Source organism: Adiantum capillus-veneris, chromosome 22, assembly GCF_014529385.1.
Source record: "Adiantum capillus-veneris isolate H3 chromosome 22, ASM1452938v2, whole genome shotgun sequence".
In the NCBI taxonomy this organism is placed as follows: Eukaryota; Viridiplantae; Streptophyta; class Polypodiopsida; order Polypodiales; family Pteridaceae; genus Adiantum; species Adiantum capillus-veneris.
Window position 1 is genome coordinate 99,106,701 of NC_140952.1, and position 11,058 is coordinate 99,117,758.

General features: G+C 38.8%; 1 pseudogene; it reads right to left on the reverse strand.

Annotated features, from left to right (window-relative positions):
- Positions 1 to 7,640: 7,640 nt before the first annotated feature.
- On the reverse strand, positions 7,641 to 10,791 carry LOC147429896 (uncharacterized; annotated as a pseudogene).
- Positions 10,792 to 11,058: the final 267 nt, after the last annotated feature.

Sequence of the window (11,058 nt, forward strand, 5' to 3'; positions counted from 1 at the left end):
ATTGTATTGTAAAATGTCTCCCTTGATGGGGGAAACCTATAATACAAAGCCTTTTGGAGGGGGGACTGGCTCCATGTAAATCCGATCCTCAACCTTTGTCAATAGCTTAATTTCTCTCTCTTTTTGAAGTATTGTTCATGCCTATCTAACTAGGTGTTATGATTTTGTTGCTCTCTCCATCCAAGCACTCCTGTTATGCTCATTAGGAATCTATTCTTAATGAAATGCTCACTATGTCTATGTTATTTTCCGCTATACACAAGTTACTAGATCTTAAATGTTACACTAGACAAGGTCATCTATAGGCTCTGCACCAATTTTCAACAATTTTTTATGTTGGGGACATTAATTGTGATCCTTGTTCCACCACATCTGACTTTAATCTCCAGAGAGCTTGTTACACTCTGCGTCTACAAGCTATATCTCAAATCTTCTTGAATTTGGAATTGTTTTGATACATCAAATGCCAAACCCTAGGTCTGATCTATTGTTTTGAGTTTGTTTTCTGTTTTTAATGCCAATTGACCCAAATTTTTTATATATTTTTTCAAAATTGGACTTGGGAATATGTTTCCTTATATATGCACTACAGTTTGGGAAAAATTTCCATGTTTGGAAGCCAAATTGAGTTTTCTTGGTACCATTACTCTTATATGTATGTGGATTAGCATTAAAGCTAGGAATACATGCTCATGAGATGGGATGAACATATGCTATTGCAGGACCCTTTGAAGGCCTAGAGACTCCAGACACACCTTTGATTGGAAATCTAAGGCTCCATGTGAAAGGGTATTTGGATGGACAAAGAGGGTTTTCTCATCTCTCCACTCAATAATGAGGATGTGTTTCTTGGAGCACCATGGTTCAATGGTATGGCTGCTTCCATCAAGTTTCCAGAGAGGTTTGTAGCATTTCAGCGCAATGATAGAGACATCACTTTGCAAGTTAACGAGAAGGGGCACACCATCCCCATTGTATCTCATGACGACTCTAACAAATTAATAAAGTGTTATATTTCTGCTTACATGATATGTGTCAAGGATGTTTCTAGAAATAATGTTGTCTCTTCTAATGGTTTATTAAAAGTAGAAAGCGATTTCTATTTCCTTTCATAATTATTAAACATGTTGATCTTTTTATCAATGACATCCCAGGAGAGTTACCTTATAGAAGAGGGGATGATGAGCATAGGATTGAGTCCATACCAGGAATCTCTCCTCCTAACAAGCCTCCTTATCGAGTCTCACCATCTCCACAAGAAGATATTATGTCACAAGAAGTCAATGAACTTGTGCAAATAGGAATGGTAAGACCTAGCTCTTTTCCATTTTGTTCTCTTGTCTTATTAGAGCACAAAAAAGATGGTATATATAGAATGTGTGTAGACTATGGTGCATTAAACAAGACGACAGTAAATAACAAATTTTTGGTCCCAAGGATTTAGGATTTGTTTGATAAGTTGTGAGGATCCACCTTCTTTAGTAGAATAGACCCTAAAAGTGGCTATCATCAAATACAAATTATACCTGAAGATAACCTTTAGGAATACCTTTGGCTTGTACGGATATCTTTTCATGCCTTTTGGGTTGAAAATTGCTCCAGTCATATTCAAACAAATTGATGTGGAAAGAATCTTTTGTGTACATAGGGCTTACACCGGAGTATTCTTTGATGATATCATAGTCTACTAGTAAAACACAAAAAGCATCTCAAAGTAGTGTTTCAAGCACTGCAAGAGAATAAGTTATTCATTAATTGCAAAAAGAGTGATTTTTTCTTAGAAATGGTTCAATATCTAGGTCTTATTAACTCAAAAGGATAATAGCCATATGGATCCAAAAAAGCTTGAGTTGATAAACGAATGGCCTAAACCAAGGAATCTACATGAGCTACGAAGCTCTTTTGGAATGTGCTCATACTATAGAAGATTTATTGCAAAATTCTCGGTCATTGCAAGACTATTACACAATTTGACCCTAACGTCAAGTATGTATAAATTGAAAAGCAGAGAAAAGTTTTCATTAAGCTTAAAGAGAGACTCACATCTCAACCTATCTTAGTGCTAGCAAACTTGTCAAAGCCATAGTGCTAGGGCAGACCTCTCAAATCCATTTGAGGTCCATTGTGATGCTAGTGGTGATTTCCTTGGAGCGGTACTACTTTAAGAAGGGCATGCCATATCATATGAGTCTTCGATTGCCCTCCTTGGCATCTTTGAAAAAGAGATTTTACCTATCTTACATGCATTGGATACGTGGAAGCATTACTTACTTGGATGCCCTTCATCATTTAAGCGGATCACCAAAGTCTCAAGTACTTCATTACACAAACCAAGCTTTTTGACAAACAAATGTGGGAAAATTTCCTTTTGCAATTTCATTTTCACATTGCTCACATTCCTAGCAAGCACAATCTCTCATGTAGACCTTGATGGAATGATGTGTCAATAGCCTCGCACAAAGTGTTTAACCTTTGTGGTAAATGAATACACTACTAAACCAAAAAAAATTGAGATATTATGTGTGCCATAGCACTAGGGAAGATGCAAGAATCATACATGGTTCAAGATGGCTATCTTCTCTATGGCTCTCCTATATGTGTTACTAAAAGTTTAAGAGATAATTTCATGTATGAATCACATGCTACACAATATGCTAGGCATATAGGGATTCAAGCAATAGTGAATCAATTGAGACACATTTATTTTGGCCTACAATGAAAAAGGACATACAAGGATATATTACTCAAAGCATTACTTGTCAAAAGATCAAATATGACCTTGGAAAGTGGCTTTGGAAGTGATTCAAGAAGTTGCCAAAACATACTTTGTTGGTCTTTTTGAAGACAGTATTCTTTGTTCCATCCATGTTAAGCAGGTTACTATAAAATCCAAAGGCATGCAGCTTGCCTATTGATTGCACCATGAGCATGACTAGAGTTATGTATATAAAACCACTGTTATCACTATCATCATGAATAGCAATCAAATTTGGAATCTTTGGGGCATCATCAACCTTTTCCCTCCCAGGGCTTGATACATTTGAAGAGTTATTAGGACTCACTCTTTTTTTCACACAACCTGCCTCTCCATGGATTCTTACCATGACCTGCACTAGGTGACCCTTGCGGCCCACTCAAAACTTGCCACTTTGCACCTCTATTTTTTGCAGCCACATTCTCTCTTACATCAACTCCTAATATCTTTCACATCAATATATCAACTTTCCATTTCATCAAAAACAACATCTTTGCTCACCCTCACTTTACATGTGATGGGATTGTAACACTTGTACCCTTTCTGCTCAAGGGAATACCCTTTTTGCTCAGGATTGTAACAACATCTTTGATCACTCTCACTTTACCTATGATAGGATTATAACAAATGTACCCTTTTTTCTCAAGGAGATAGCCAATGACCGCACATTTTTTTGCTTTCGGGTCAAGGTTACTTCTTAGCTCACCCATCACATGCGGATAAGCAATACATCCAAACGCTTTAAGATTTGAAACATCTAATTTTCCACCACAAAACTTCTTTTTTGATGTCATATCATGTACTACATTATTGGGGGTTTTTTTCACAACATAAACACCTATAGCAACATCTTCATTCCAATAACAATGAGGCATGTTCTTCTCATTCATCAATGTTCTAGCAACTTTTGCAATGTGCTCATTCTTTTGCTCAGCAACATCATTTTGCTACAAAGATACTTGAATGAAAACTACCTTTGAATTCCATGCTTTTTCAAAAAACCATTGAATTTATTGGAGAAACATTCTCCCCCTCCATCTGACCTCAGGCAATTTACATGTTTCTCGATTTGTTTTTCAACCATAGCTTTGAAGTTTTGAAAGTGCATAGACACCTAACTTTTTTGATTCATGAAATAGATACATACCTTCCTTGTATGGTATCAATGAAGCTCACATAATATCTACACCCACCCATAGATGCAATCTTTGTCGGGCCCCATACATCTAAATGTACTATATCCAATGCATTCCTAATGCTTATCATGAGGAAAGGATATTTTTTTCTACTTTCCAAACCGACAAGCTTCACAAACTTTCTACATTTTAGCAACTTTAAATGTTGGCAAACATGTAACCATCTCTTTAGTTTGCATCGTCTTCAACCTCTGCAAATTTACATGAGCGATATTTTTGTGCCAAATTTCAATATTTGTAATAAATCAAACATGAGAGCATTCACATTGGGCACATTTATATCCGAACTAAACATTTTTTCCACTTTCTTTCCTTGCCCAACCAACCTTCCATTATTCTTATGCTCTTCAACAAAAAGACCATCAGAGTTAAACCTGACCTCTTGGACTCCCCCTGAAATGAATATTTTCTCAACCACCTGTGTTCTATCTCTTATTGTTATTCTGCTGTTGTGCTTGGTGATTGTCTCTTCCTTTTCCTTCTCTTCCACAATCAATAAGGATGTAAAATCCGTAAATGAGGGAATGTGCCCTTGAAGATGGATACCAGTCTTAAACTATTTGTATTCTACATGCAAACCTCCCAAGCATACTTTCACTTTATCATCATCATTGTTTGTAACACCAATTGATGCAAGTGCCTCACATTTTTTCTTTATCTTTAATGAATGGTCATTGATATGCTTACGTATGTTCTTTATCTATGAACGTTGCAGTTGAACCTTAGCACTTTTGCATGCAAACACACTCTAACTCCAAAATGGGGCCAAGACGCGTCTTGAATGGAAATTTAGATGCACAATTTTAGTCCAAAGAACTCCACAGAAACCCGAGATGCACAATCTCCAAAAATAATCACCTCAACCAAAGATTGTTTGATGATGGCTCCGAGAATCTTGAGGCCGCTTTTGATTGTTGCTCCTGCTTGCTGCTCCAAGATCCACAGACATGACCAAGCTTTGATAAGATGTTAAGAGAGAGGAAGAAGGAGAGAGCTTAAGCTCTTACAAGCACAGACACACACTCACATAAATGGAGGCAAACCCTATTCTTCTGCTTCTTCACCCGAGGGATTCACTATTAGTAATGGGGGGATGTCACCTGCGTGCATCAAAATTAGAGAAACCCCCCTATATACGGTATCTTACTTGCTAGCCTACCCCCCTACATACGGACAAGATACGGACGTTCTCGCAATGAGCCAACCCCCCTCATACGGATTTCGTACGGAATGTAATGACCCACTATTTTATGTGTACTAGTAACATAGCAATTTTTAGAAGCACATTCTTTTGCAAAAATACATGTTGAACTACAAATAAACAGAAGTGTACATTGTAGTGTGTTTTCATTTGCAATAGATGTTAAGAGAACAAACCATGAAAAGAAACAAATATAATGAATACAAAATTAAAATAAACCAATCGTTTCAATGTAATTTGTCAAAAAACAAATAGCATTTGCCTTGTAAACTGATACAAATCTCAATCTCAAAACATATGATACTAGCCACCTACTTAGTAGGCTTCCCACATGGGATTTAAGGCACACATATGAAATGGATTGTTCTCTAAATAACAAATAATGCATACTCTTAAATAACCATAAAAACTTCACTCATCAAATCAAAACACATTACAAAAAAACCCATTAAAAGATTAATCTTTTTGAACAAAAACAATTATATGTGATATGAATGCACGTCTATGCTTAAGCAAAATGCAACTTTTAAAAAAGCACCATCAGTATTTAATTTTGAGTTTGCACATAAAATATAAATCCTAAAAATTTCGCCAAAGTCTCCTTTGTACAGAGATCTCTTTCTTTTAAAAAAATTCAATACACCCTTTTCTTGGGCTCCCACGTGGGATTTTCATCACATAATTTCTTTTTCCAAAAAATTTGTCCACCCCATCTTGGGCTCCCACGTGGGATTTAAGGATTGTCTTACACATTAAAATAAAACACATTCTCAATAGAGTCAAAGTAATCTAACTTCAGAGTGGTGTATGAGCTGCATAATAAAGACATTGCGTATGTGTGATACATAGACCCAAGGTATGCTAGACGTGTCTTAGCAAGAAACTATAGCTCAAGATAACACACCCGGTCAAGCCATATGATCATGTGGAAAATTGAGACTATAAAATTTGTAGCTACATAGAAAGAAAGCTTATGGATAGCTAGAAGAACTGAAGTGTCCTATATTAACCTAATGTGACCCATCACTTTGAAAGGTAAAAGGATTGAAGGTAAAAATCTATAGCTCAAGATGGCACACCCGGTCAAGCCATATGACCATGTGACAAATTGAGACTATATTTGTAATTATATACAAATAAAGACACTATGTATGTGTGACACACAGACCCAAGGTATGCTAGAAGTGTCTTGGCAAGAAACTATAGCTCAAGATAACACACCCTGTCAAGCCATATGACCATGTGGAAAATTGAGACTATAAAATTTGTAACTACATAGAAAAGAAAGCTTTATGGATAGCTAGAAGAACTAAAGGTAAAAATTGATAGTCAATACTCACAAATCCGAGTTTAAAGCGAATAATCCTTGTTTGCAAGTATATTCCAAGTGTTGTGATAATTAATACTCACATATCCGAGTTTAAAGCCAATATTCCTTGTTTGCAAGTCCTCCTTCTAAAGGGCTCCTAAATGAAGGGTCTATTAACAAACTAGAATGTCTTTTCTACTTAAGCCAGCTGGTGCTGGTCTTGCTATCCTTAACCTTAACACTATGGCCCATAAGGGCTTTATCCTTGGTGGCAACCCCAAGGGTCAAGAGAGTCTTGGTTTTTCGTTATTGCTAATGGTCTCAAGGTGGCTCCCTTTGCCAACCAATGTATGGTCTAGGGTTGGATGCCATGGCTCGGTTGGAACATGCATGGATTTCATTACAACTTTTTGTTGTTGCTTATGGTCTCATGGTGGCTCCCTTTGCCAGCCAATGTATGGTCTAGGGTAGAATTCCAGCCAATCTCTGCATTGAAACCCCACATTTTGACTCCTTGAGCCAGAATTTCCTCAAGAAACTCCTCATACTAAATGTTGGCCTGGAAAAAAACACCATAAATACTAGAGGGACACATCTGGAACATGGTCTACATCTCTAACTCGATAAAAACCCCATACAGGGCATGCAGCAATGGATAGGGATGTTAGCAATATCAGCCTGTGCATAGTTTTTTTCATACTCATATGGTAAATTTACCACACTTTCATACTCAAACATTAGTTGGTGTACAATGTGTAAGATATGATCAAACATATTTACCATGCTTTCTGTCTATGACAAATTGAAATTTAGACTCAACAATAGCCAAAGAGGAGCACAAGTTTCTCAAGGGAGTGGCCGGCCAATTTCAAGCTGCAAATAATACTTAAAGGTCACAAGAAGCATGTTCTTTTGTTCCCCATCAGGTACAATCCATATTAGCTAAACAAGAGCTCAACTCAGATTGTACAAAATCTTTTAGACTCTTTAAGTCCGTTTTGAGCACAGGTTGGCCTCAGCAAGTTGGACACATTACTCTGACCTTACAGCATAGTCAACCTCAAGTATGGTATCCGACATATAGAATGTCTTGGGAATCTAAATCATACTATATTCCAAAGTCTGATAACCGTATACATCCCCCATATGGTTGCCATAAGGAAAAGTGTAGTGATTGTCTCATCTAAGGGCTATTGAGTGCCTGAGAAACCAGGAAAATGCAGCGAGTATCGTACATGAGAAAACAAGGTAGGGGATGGGACAGAGAGAGCATACTTGAGAGCCTAGCATGACAGCATCCTTGTCCAAAAACAGTGTAAGATGACTAATCAGCTTGAAGCTTCTCGTCAGCCATTGTCCAACAGGAACATAGAGCTGGGCACCCCTCTTATCCTCAAAAGAGTTGAGGTAAAAGATGGCATTTGCAAACGCATGAGTATTAATGGCAACTCCATCACCAACTGCACTGAATTCGATGATGGTGACGCTATGAGGCCTTGCATTTCCGCCCAGCTCACTAATGCACACATCAGTAGTTATGTCACTACGAATTCTCGGAAAGCTTGTTGTGACCTCGGATATGTGCAAGCAGGAAAAGGAACTAGTGGTGGCCCCAAAGAGAAGTAAAATCTAGGCAAGGGAAACCCCACCAACACCCTACAGTGCAGCATTTCGAAGCTCGAGTCTCATGAGGCAACGCCTCTAGGTAAAAGACATCCAAAGAATTAAATGCAAATTCTCTGTTCATACATCAAATCAACACATGTGATATGCATCATTCCCGAAGGTCTGTATAACTAACTACAATTATGTAGACGATATAACACCAGAGTCTATGTAAAATTGTATGATAGATGACATGACCTTCACAAATAGGAGTCACCATAAGCTTTCCTTAGAGCCTCTTAATATTTTAGACTGAATGTTTTAACAATCATTGCTTGACACCTCCACCAACAGTCTGCTATTTGTCTTTGGTTGCATAACAACAGAAACTTCATCTTGAGCTGGACAGTTGTATGTTCAACCAGATATAGGAGCAGCATGCAATCAAGGGTGGGGCGAATCATTGGCCCAAAACAACAGTATTTGCAACTCAAAGATTCATTAAAAGGTGTACACTATAAACCACTATTAGGCTGTTTGGGAGGTGCGCCTCCTTTTCAGAGTAAGAAAACCATCCTAAAAACTTTTCAAGTTCAACCATCTGAATTTTGAAGCTAATTGATTAATTTTATACACCCTAACAAGTTCAAAATGAAGCACAACTATGCACCACAGTACATCGTTGCAAAACTAACAGGTGAAAGGCATTTCTCTAGGAACACAAACATTCAAGAAGACTAATGTATTTAAGGCCCATTTAAGGTAGCTTTGGTTTAAGGAGATTACAAAGCATGTATATGTACAGAGTAAACTAAGGCCAAAAGCAGTCACCCGCAGATACGAGACTGTTACTGAACCTTGCTCAGAAGATGTATCTGCAAGAATATCCTCCATGGCTCGAACCATGATTCCACGGTCGGTGACCATATGCCATGACAGTGCCATTATACCCCTCTAGCACACTCTGCAGGCAAAGAGAAGAGGGATGCCAAGTATATACAATCAGATAGAGTTTTAAACATAACATACAAAATATCTTGCAAAATAGGCCACTATCACAAGCCAAACCAACATCTAATCTTTAGACACGAAGAACGAGCACCCAAAGACTCTATTACCCTGACTATAACACCATCTATTGAATAAAATGGGTTGAAAATGGCAGGGGGCAATGAAGGACCTCAACCACAGGCTTTGCCACTACTTCATAGACTCGTTTCTGAGAAGCAATTTCATTCAGAATCTCATCAAACTGGAACGTCTCACAGTCCCAATTATTCTTCCTTAGCTTCAATCGCTTCAGCTGTGACAAGTGCAAAAGACAGATGGATTAAGACAAGGCATTGGCACAATATAGAACCTGTCTTGAGCTAATGCCGGTAAAGTTTCCCATGAAGCAACAAGGTAGGGAATGAGAAGAAGACCTCTGGCATCAACTCCACGTAATCAGCAAAATCAGCATCATGTTTTAGCTCCTCAGAGTTCCTGGGCTTAAGTCGCACAACAACTCTTACTCTTCCTGACACTGAACGTAGACTTGCATGAGTTTAAGATTTAAGAGATGGAAAGGAGGCCCCGAAAGGACATGAAAAAGATATCTTTGAAGAGGAATGTACTACATAAAAATGCAGATTGAACCTAATCAAATCTCATTATTGTACTTTCCTTCTTTCTTTTGGCTCAATGATAATGCAAGTTCTGTCATGCAGAATGCACAGTTCGATGATGAAGTAAGTAACAACCTCCATTGTCATCTTTTCCATTCCGACTTGCTCGACCAGTTAATAATTTTTCAAAAAATCGCAGAATTTGTTAATACCTTCACTTCAGGTCGGAGGCCCGTCGGAGGCTCTGAGGGAGGGGAGAGATGCCGCTGGCAGGGTGCTACTGCCGCCGAGAGGGCGCAGCAGTACCGCACGTAGACACCAAGCACATGTGGGAGCTTGCAGAGAGCTCGGCGAGGGGGCGGGAGAGGCCCAGCACCTCGTCTGCGAAGGGTCTGCGACTTGCGGGGGAGAGAAGCACCTCGTCGCTGATGCCCAAATTCAATGAAGAGCAGACAGTGCTCGTAAACAAGTGATAAAATCACAAGGCCTACCAAAGGCTAGAAAGATATAAGCCTAGTAAAAAACTGAAGATGAGTAAGATCCTTACAAAGGTCACACACATGCAGATCAACCAAATGAATACGCATTACTACACAAGGGTATCGGATTCAAACTTTATTAGATTTGAGAATCCCTTGCAATACAAAGCACATGGGCCATTGTAAGCGGCCACAATAGGTAGCATACTCTCAAAGTTGTCGAAGAAGCACAAGCTTCAAACATCGAAAAAAAACTGCATGTGCACAAAATCTGATCATGGTGGGATGGAGGGCTTGCATTTTTTTGCAAACCAATGATGGGCCGCACAACTGCTTGATCTGGGCCAACTTTGGAGGTGCATGCTTCTTGTCTGTCTTGATCTCCTGATCGGTTCAGTTTGGGTGGCAAACATTGGCATCATTGCAAGAAGGCAACTATGGTACAGCATTGCCAGCGCTTTCTGTTGTATTGGCAACGGTGCTTCATCTTGTCCATCGTTTTTTGCAATGCCTGCCTTTGGGTAGCTGTAAAAACATGTCTAAGTTGGCAAGAACATGACCAACATCAAAGATGAGCATGCTCTCTTGCTTTAGATCTCATTATACAACATCCTACCCATGCAAGTTCTCCAAAGCCATTACCAGCACTGCTGCACAAAACTTACACAGACACACGACCCCAATATATGCACTTAATATCAACACAAGAAAGTGATAAATTCACACAAGATTAACACACTAGTCTACATATGTTTCTCAGTATACCCGATGGCCTCCTCGAAGAGCTCTTCTCTGGCTGGCATAGCCTCAACATCACCTCCAACTATATGGCCAAGCCTCTATCCCATGCTTGCTCAATGCTCCTTCAGAACCCACTCCTCTGCCTCCAAGCAATCAGTCAACAGA